Raw genomic sequence first — 9784 nt, forward strand, 5'->3', positions numbered from 1 at the left:
TGAGAAATGTACAGAGAATCTGGAGTGTCTGGATTTGGGGAGGTGGTTAAAAAAGGAGTTCCCTCAAGGCTGGCTCTGTGTGTGGAGTACAAGTCCCCGGAGTCTGACTGAGACACAAGAGGAGAGGTGGCATCCCAGAGAGGAAATATGCAGGACAACAGGTGCCAACCCTTGCAAACCCAGCCCCGGATCTGTGATCCCAGGTGGCCCAGGGAAGGCAGCAGCCCTGGGGCACCCATCTGAGCACTGGATGGGCTGCCAGGTTTCTTTGCTCATCTCACTAATTTTTGGTAGAGCTACCATGGCAGTGAACACTCCTTCTGACCACCAAAACATCACCTACATCAAGAGGTTCCTGTCAACCTTTCTTCCTCTTTCAAAATCCCACAACTGAGAACATTGCATGGCTCTGACAGCAGCAGCTGGGCCAGACTTGCATCCTTAAAAATGTCCATAGGATGACTTCTGACAATCTAGGTCTGCTATGTAAAGGCAGACACAGAAATAATTGAGAAACAGGCTGCCTGTCCAGCAGAAGATGCTCATCAGTTGACAAATTAAGCCCATGCAGAAAAAGCAAAGTGAGAAAACCCTGGCCCGATTATCCCAGCAATGAGAAACACTTCGCTTTTTGGGGTATCCCCTTTTCAGCAATAAGCTGCTGCTCATGTGAGTGCATTTATGCTCCCAGCCCAGCAAGCGTGTGCAGCTCAGGGTGCTCCTCTGATGGAGGAAGCAGCTGGGGATAAAATGTGAGTGTCTAGGGAGGGCTGGCCAAAAGCAGGTATCTCTGTAGACCTGTCAGCACCCACTGAAGCTCTAGAGTTTATTTCAGTCACCTAATACAAAACCAAATGGCATCCAACACGACACTATTTTCTCTTAGGCAGAGAGGAGTTAACTCCAGGATAGAGATGTAACCATTCCTCTAGGAGCATAAGATCAAGTGTTGATCGTAACTCATGGAAAGCTAGAAAACGATCTCAGCTAGTCACACATCCATTTGGTACTTTGAAAAAGCTGTTTTTGTAATGCAAAACAATGTGAAACAGAACTCAGAAAATACAGAAACATCTTTGTAGGCTACTGCAACCAAAGCCTCTGAAAGCCCCAGTCCCTCCGCTGGCAAAGGATCCCTGAAATAGTTATAGAAATCGTACTTGTCTCAGAGAAACAATGAAAGGAGCAATGTTTGCATCTAAATAGAAAACAAACAGAAAATGGGAAAGTTGCAATTAGAGTAATTTGGAAATTAGAAACTGGATAAATTAGATAAGGGAAGGAAAAGAATACAAGAGACAGGCTACAGCTACAGAGAAAAGAACAGTAAGAAAAAGTCTTTAAAATATATTAGGGATGAAGAGAAGCCAAACAATGTCTTTGGACTACTACCAAATTGAAATTATAGAAATGGCAATAATTATACAGAAAGAAAAATGTTTTTAATGAACAAATATTCCTGTTCTGAACCTGGGGAGAAAAACAACCACAAATGATGCATTCCCATCAGATGATGATGATACAACAATTTGCATAACAGCAGAAGTTCAGGGGGTAGCAAGCAATAGTTACAACAGCTAAGCATCTTCAAATCAGCAGTCTAAATAATTTGCATAGAAGTGTTCTGAAGAGAACTTACTGTTTTTTCTGGACTGCTAATGCTGTTTTTGCAGAGATCGTGGAGTACAGACAAAATTACAGCAGGAGAAAAAAAGCTGGTATTTAAGGGAAAGTTGAGTTATTTGGATATTGATAGGCCTGCTGAGCTTCGATCCTGGGGAGATAATAGATCCCAGACAATGAGAAACAACTGCAGAAATGAAAAAATAGGAAGGGATAATGTCATTAATGCCCATCAACAGGGGCTGATGAGGAATAGATCTTCTAAAACTAACTGGATTTTTTTATAATGAGATTACAATTTTGCTTAATAAAGGAAATAGTGTTGATTTAAGCTTCTGTAAAATATTTGACTTAGTATCCTACAATGTAACGTTCAAGAAGCCAGTTCAGTACAAAATGAACAAGGCACACAAAGTGAATTAAATACAAGCTAAAAGAATTACCTGTCAAAGACCAGTTGATGTGGGTATGTTTCAAGTGGGATCTCTACAGAAACCACTCAGTGGCCCTGAGCCAGGCAACGTTTTTACTGGTTACCTGGAAAAAATCGCGTGAAATCCCACCAGATCTGGCTGGTCACTGACCTGTGCTGGGGTAAGCAGTGAGCAAAGGTCCGTGATGTAGGGGCGGATGTCCTGCTTAGCTGAACGTGATGAAACCGCACACATTTTCTAGCTATAGCTAAGGTCATGCGCTGAAAGAGATTGTGGCACTTGTGCTTGGGAAGAATGGGGATGTGGTGGAGCTATGCCCTGGAGATCAGCCTCTGAGAGAGAGACTTGGGTCTGAGGATGGGTAATTAGGTTTGAAATGGCTAAAGGGCTAATACGGGGGGGTGTCCTGACACAATTATTTCCGCAGTGTTGTGCAGTGGGAGCACCGCTGGCCGCAGCAGCACGCTTGTAAGCGCTGAGGTGGATCCACTTGCAGTGGAAAAGTTTTCATCAGTCTTTGCAGTGAAAAACAGGATGTTTTATTAGAGCGATGGCACAGCTGGAGACTGTAGCCACTGCTGTCAGGACTCTACCTATTGAACCGAGATCTCTATTTTTTCAAACATCAAGTTCAATAGTTTTCTGTTTTAGCAGTTCCTTCAGTGCAATAAAACCAATGTCTCATCTCTTGGAGAGGGCTCAGTTTGGTGTAGGCAGATTCTTCTGTCTTCCCCCTTCCTCTCTGTTTCATAGAATGGTTTCATCTCTTCCATGATCAACGCTGAAGCACCGCATCACACATCGCTTAATAGCTGGCACATGTAATGATTTTTCAGTCATTTGGCTTCCATACAATAATGATGGATTTGGGGTAATTTTTCTTTCTTGTAGCTGATGATGGCTAAAGTGCTTTAGGATGAATTTGCATCCAAGCAGCTCATTTTGTGCTCTTTGAATCACTAACTGCAGATCCTTGCTGGGGGGGTCCAGGCACCCTGGCACCAGCGGCTCAGTGTATCACCTGGGTGATACACTGCTGGTACAGACAAGGTGAACAGCCTGTTTTCCACACCAGCATGGCACATCACTCCTTTGGGAGCATAAAATATGTACAAAGTACCCTCTGGATCCATGTCTCCATATGTTTCTTCAAATCTTTTCTCTTAAGCTATCAAGAGCTGTGAAAAGCTGGTAAAATTGAAGTATCCTGAGCTCAGTTCTCATGAAGGTCTGGATGTCACAGACCTATCCTAAAGCCAGAAGATCACCCCTCATAAAACTGAGGTGATGTCGGCAAGCTGGATTTTGGATTGAACGTGTTACTCATACTTTAAAAGTATTCCCCAGCCTTTTTCTTCCCTTTTTGCTCCTCTTCAAAGCAAGCCACACCAAAATACCCAAGGTGGTCTGCTGTGTTCACGTGCCAGGCAGCAGCTTTGAGATGACCCTTTTTAACCCAATTTGCTGGGGTGGCCAGAACAAGCATTTTAGCTCTGGCTGATTAATCCACCCCGTGCTGTCTGCTGGACCCCGCAGATTTCAGTTCGGTAGGAAAAGCAGCAGCACTGGTCCTTCCCCTTGCAAAGAAGGGGCTCTGGAGCTGCTGCATCTCAATCCCTGGCCAAGCTGGGAGGCCATCTCCAGGCGGTGGCTGCAGTCCCACACCACGGCTGATTGCTCGGGCTTTCTGCCCTCTTGTGCTGCTGAGTGCCGTGCAGGGAACCCACCCATCTTCACCGGATTGCTTCTTTTGGGAACAAAAATGCTCAAGTGCAGGTGTTTATTGCATTTCTAATGCATACACACAACCTTCATACCAGCAACTAGCTTTTTGGGGTGAGTGCCTGTTAATTAAAATTGAATAAAGAATAAATCAACCTGTACTGTCACTGACAAATAAATCAGTCCTTGGCACCAACAAACAGCTCTGAAAGAAAATAGGGTGCTCATGTCCCCTCCTGATGGTGTGCTGGGTGCCAGCACAGAGCCAGGCAGCGAGGGGACAAGACCCATGCAGAGGCGACACGCTCACGGTCCTGGAGCTAAGTGTGGATTTGGGCAAAGGCGGGTCTGTGCAGATGCATCTGCCAGCAGGAGGGTGGAGGAGAAGAAAGGCAATTAAAGCCATCGTTAATCACTTGTGGACTGCCTGATTACATAGCATTAATAAGGAGGGAGTAGCGATGAAAACATTGCACCAACCTGGCTGCCTTTGCTTTTACCCACTGGGCAAGTGCTGTGCTCCCTGGGCCAGCTGGGGCTGACACTAGTCCCTCCAAGCAAAGCCCCCGGCATCCCATGCGAGGTGCTCCAGAGACGAGTCCTCTGACGGCACATCCTTCCCCAGATGTGGTCACGGGGACGGTGCAAGGTGCGCTGGCTCCAAGTCAGACCTTGATGTACGTGTGGAATTAGGGCTGTGCCAAAGGCAACTGAGGATGCCGAGCTCCCAAAGTGAAAATCTCCCTGGAGAGATGAAAAATTGCTTTTCCAATTTTTAATTTTTTTTTTCCCCAGCTGAACATAGCAGAGACATAAAAGCCTAAAAGTAGAGAGAGCTTTTAAACAGCAGATTTCCTGATGACGGGGAGAGTTGTAAAGTATTTGATGGTTGTTTTGACTGAAGATGAAAGCATTGCATTGCTCAGCCACGCAGGAGGCCACAATCCTGTGACAAAAACTGTTACATTAGAAAGGAGGAAAACCTAAATATTTGATACTGTTTCTTGGAAGTAATGATCAGAGATTTTATTTATATTTTTTAAAGATACTGAATTATTTATTTTGTGATAAACATTACTTTAAAAAATTCTGGGAAAACAAATTACTTAAAGATCCCCAAAAGCTCTCCTGCATAGCTATTATTTCTCATCCTCTTTGCAAGGAAAAGTCTATTTAAAGTTTCTATTTATGATAGTGCTCAGACGGCTTTATCTGAGCACGTGAAACATTTCTTAGTTTCATCTGTCAATGGCTGCCACTGAAATCAAAGGCTTTACCAGGGGGCCAAACCTGTTGCGCTGCTTTATTACATATTAGTCATCCCTAACTCTCCTCCAGCAGCTGAAGATCACAGTGTGACTTGTCCCCAGTGAAGTACAGCGCCGTGCTGCTCCTCCCACGCCTTGCCAAAAGGGTATTTCCTTTTGATTAGACATTAGCTGAAAGCAGCTTGTCTGCAGGATCCTTCTGAACGTCGCCCTTGCTGCGCTAAGGAAGCAGGAGTTTGTGGGGGAGCGCAGGGCTCCCCTGGGGAGGGGGGAAAGCACCCAGCTCTGCTCCGCCGGACCAGCCCCAAAACCTGATGCGCAAGGTGGAGAGTCCCAGCTCTCAGGGGGAGGTGGTGGTCTGATACATAACTAATAAGAAATACAAGTAGTTCCCAGCCAGCCCAGCAGCCAACCTGATGCACTGGCCAGTCTCGAGGTGCTCGTCTCAAAACTAACTTCTGCTTTCAATGCTGCTGCTCTTTCCTGTGGAGAGCTTTCTGCCGCTGAGCATTTGTACATGAACAAGCCTTGCTTCAGCTTCCATAATCTGGAAGCCAAGTGAGGCGAGGAATCTCAGCTCGCAGGGCTGAGAGGAGAGCAGGACCCAGTGCCCTCCTGCAATGCCATGTCCCCTGGGGAGGACACCACTGCCGCCTCTCGCCACTGACCAAATGGGTGAGGATGGCATGAGCTGGAAATGCAGGAGCACAAGGCATCACATCAACCTTTGAGCTTGACTTCTCCAGTAGTTCAGTTAACGCAAGCTCATTGTATTACCCTGTGCAACTACAAGTGTCACAGGAGAGCACCTTCCACTCCTCCTTCTCCTTCCCCAAAGAGGCAAACCAAAGCTGCTATGTACCCAGGTGGGTCGGAGGTAGCACTGGGTTGTGAAAGCCTGGTTTGGTGTTCTGGGAGGAGGTTTCCTTTTTGTTTTGTGACCCCAGAAAATCTGCATCGAAAAAGCAAGTCCCCTGCCCTGGCTTTTATGCAGTCCATCCATGGGCATGAAGCCAGGTAGGACAGAGCTGCAGCCATCTCATCTTCTCATTCAGCTGCGCCCAAGCTGCTGCATTTCTTCTTGTATTCTCCCACTTGCAGAAAGAGGCTCCCAGCATATGCCAGCAACCTGTCACAGATGTTCTTTGCAGCTCATTTGCATTTAAGTGTCTTGTCCATAGCAACCTTGCAATTAAATGGGGTGACATTTTGCTCACTGAAACCAAAACCTGCCTGTCATGGCTGATGGCCGACACTCAGAGACTGTCAGTACTGCATGCTGTGTCCTTCATCCCCAGCAGAAGATGCTGAGAAAAGGAAACCTGCGCAGTCAGGCAGGACCCACTAAACCACAGTTTTGTTCCCATTCTGAGACCAGAAAATGCATAAGGAGAGACAATATTTAACTATTTGATGCAAAAGTATAAAAGGTTCATAGCATAAAGAAATATATAGAAATACTTCAGTTAAGTCTAGATGATTTGTGGAGATTCGCCTGGTGATGGGTGTGAGTGCTGGGGCTCAGACACAGCCTAAGCACCAGGATTTGATGGGAGCTACAGCAATATTAACCCAGAGCAGCTCAGTGGGGGTGCGGCTGGTAGTAGAGTCTGTGTGTAATGAGGTTAAGGTCACGACTGTCACTCAGTAAAACCACCAGACAGACACTTGTGCGTGGGAATAGCACCAGTGAAGTCAATGAAGCAATGTAAATACTTGCATGGTGGTAGCTTTAAGTGCAGACTGAATCTGCTCCTACAACATCATGGTCCTGTAACCCCCATTTCAGGAACAGAAAGAGTTCAGGAACTGGGCAAATTTTGCACAAAGATATTTCAGAGTATTCTTCCTCCCTTTATAAAGATATCAGAACTTTTAGGAATTTTGAAATCTTTTCTTCTCCATAACCAAATACCTCTAGAATGGAAGTCAGACGTATTTTGAGGATTTACCATTGGAGTGGGGGAATGACAAGGAGTGCACAGGCAGGGTGGGAGACACGCAACGCAGTGACATTATAGTGTCAAAATCTATGAAATCTGAAAGCCTCTATCAGCCCTACAGTTGCTGAACATCCCCACTGGTGTGCACACCTCCAGACACCTGCACAGCCACGACTAGCTCCAGTGTCTGTGGGACAGGCAGCTGGTCTGGGGGCTTGAGCTGACCGGGTTCACTGGTCAGGGATGTGGTGGGAATGGAGACCAAGCGTCTCAGCCTCAGCAGGACCGGTGCCAGCGGTGTATTAGGAGCATGCAACAGCCAAGAGTGGGAAACATCACAGTTTCACTGCCCCTGTACTCATGCTCTGTAGACACATCCTGCCAATAACTTCAGGCCCTTATCAACCCTGCCTTTCTTTTCATGCAGGCTTTATTAAAATATTGATCAGAATCTCAGTGCCATTTTTCAGAGATGAAGCTTATTGTCAGTCCAGGTGGAAATCAGGAAGGTTTCTGTGCTCACAGGCAGCAGGGGTGCCCAGCAGCCCCCGGGGAGCTTTGCAATCAGATGTTGCACCAGTGGAGCGGCCAGCCCAGGGTGCTGGCGGCAGCACAAGGAAGCAGCACCAGTCTTTTCAGGAATTTAATACAGTCACCAGTAAGAGGGAAACAGCAAAGCATATGGCTGTCTGCATCTAAGATTCAGGGTAGACAGGAGTGTGTGAAGGCACACATGTTTTCTAGCAATCCTTGTGTATTATCAAACTTTTTCAAAGTTGTTCCTTTTTATTTTAAAAATTTGGGTGAAGACTTGTTCTTAGAATGATGTTTTTTCCCTAATGGGCTCAAGAGGTTATGTCTCTGCTCTGTTTGTTGCACTGCAAGGGAAAACATGAGTGTGAAAAAATAAACACAATAAAATGGATTTTGAACCCACATTTTTGGAGTGATTCAAAGTAATTTTAGCACTTCTGATTTTCAAGAGTGCTTTGGATTTCTGGGCTTGTACAGTTTAGAACAATTTAAAATTAATGGAGTACTTAAAGTTTTTAAGAGCACTTCAATTCACAAGTGATTAGAGTTCAGGGATGAAGAGAATAAAGTAATTTAAAAATAACTGGAAGTGCTTTTCAGAGTGTTTATCGTAACTCTGGCATAAACAGCACCATCTTCATGGGCTGCCAGCACTTCCATTGTGTCCTGTGTGCCACTGAGTTTTATCTCTACAACAATCAGCTCCTCAGTAAAGTCACCTGGCTGATCATGGCCTCTTAAGAGACAATCTGTATTTCTAAACAGCCAAAAAGCTGCGTACACTTTGGGACCATTTCTTTGCCAAAGGCTTCTTTCCACTTATTTGAGGGTACTTAGGCCCAGCTGAAAAATTAGGGAAATCCTCAAGGTCAAACTGAAATCTGCCACCGCACTTGCTGCTGGTTGGATTTGCTGCACACCCAAGCTCGTGACAGATTTCCGCCTTTTCTTGCCTCATTACACATTTCAGCTTTATTTCCAGTTCTCTGGTTTCCCCTGAATGCCCTGCTGCAGAAATACAGCAGGAATTGCATTCTCTCCCTTGCACAGGGGTGTCCTTAGGTACTACATACCTAAAGGCACATAGATACAGCCTAAAAAAACCTCTTTCTGAACACAGTAGTTTACCTTCAAAAGAAGTGAAACAATTAGATCTTACAAAACCAAACAAAAATAAGATAACCCCTCGAGTTTTCCTGGAAAAATACACTTGTAAAGATTTCTTTTCATGCTAGGAAGAAGGTAGGTACACTGCTATGAGAGCACTCGCACAAATTACATCTAACGTAGCTCCTCAATAGACTATCAGGGCATTTCCTTGTGTATCTATTGAAACTTGCGACTAAGAAATTACTTCTTAGTTGTTCCATTCATCTGCAATAAATCTCATGACTGTAGAGGGAAAGATGCCATCCTGAAATTACAGCTTTCCCGTCAATGTACTTGAACAGGTTACCCAGGGATTGTCATTTTTCATCTGAAAGCAGACATCAGAGTTCCTTTTTCAAAGCGTTATTTGAAGTAGTAAATGATGTGGAGAAAAGAGCTGACAGCAGAAGGGAAAATAACATTTGCACATCTTGCACAGCAATTCAGGACAAGGCAGGTACCAGAGGAAGCGCTGATCCACGGGGTGTGCGTGTGTATGTGTGTGTCACCAAACTGCAGGAGGGGAGTTACCAGGGCTTGAACCCCAATTTGACATCTCTCTAAAGGTTCAAAGCTTTTGCTGTTTGTTTTCTTTAATCAGGCACTTAACAAATCTTGCCTAGAAGAGCTGATAAGCTAATTAGTCTCAGGAATAACTCACACCACAGAAAGTACCCACGAACCTCAGCACAGCGAGTCCTTCTGCCCACGACTGTGGTTTCTGAACATTGCAAGAAAGGAGGAGGAGGATGTGAGGAGGAGGATTTTTCTGCTAAGAGAGCACTGCAGAAGCAGAAGGGATCAGCTGGAAGAAGCAAAGGGTTCAGCAGACCTGCTCAATCTTGGAAACAGGGAGGGGAAAAGGTGAAATAAAGAGAATTTCAATTAGAAATTTTCTAAAGTTTCTCATCATCAAACCACATATACTTAAGACGATAAAAGAGAAACAAAAAGCATAGCAGAGAGAACCTCAAATGCTAAAATATTACTACAGCCCTTCCACTCCCCCAAATCAGTGCTATGGAGCAACCATCATGTCCTGCCTTTGAGATGGAGCCTAACCTATAGGAAATCAATCACCTGAATTCACCTGCACCACCTGATTCACCAA

At 45.1% G+C, this 9784-nt stretch overlaps 1 long non-coding RNA gene across 1 annotated transcript; it reads right to left on the reverse strand.

Annotated features, from left to right (window-relative positions):
* Nucleotides 1-1074: 1074 nt before the first annotated feature.
* LOC142603202 (uncharacterized) lies at nucleotides 1075-2151 on the reverse strand. Its single transcript, XR_012837091.1, has 3 exons — nucleotides 2067-2151; nucleotides 1640-1810; nucleotides 1075-1136 (listed from the first exon to the last, which is right to left on the reverse strand). It is a non-coding gene; the product is annotated as an uncharacterized LOC142603202 (long non-coding RNA).
* Nucleotides 2152-9784: the final 7633 nt, after the last annotated feature.

Source organism: Balearica regulorum, chromosome 10, assembly GCF_011004875.1.
Source record: "Balearica regulorum gibbericeps isolate bBalReg1 chromosome 10, bBalReg1.pri, whole genome shotgun sequence".
Taxonomy (NCBI): Eukaryota; Metazoa; Chordata; class Aves; order Gruiformes; family Gruidae; genus Balearica; species Balearica regulorum.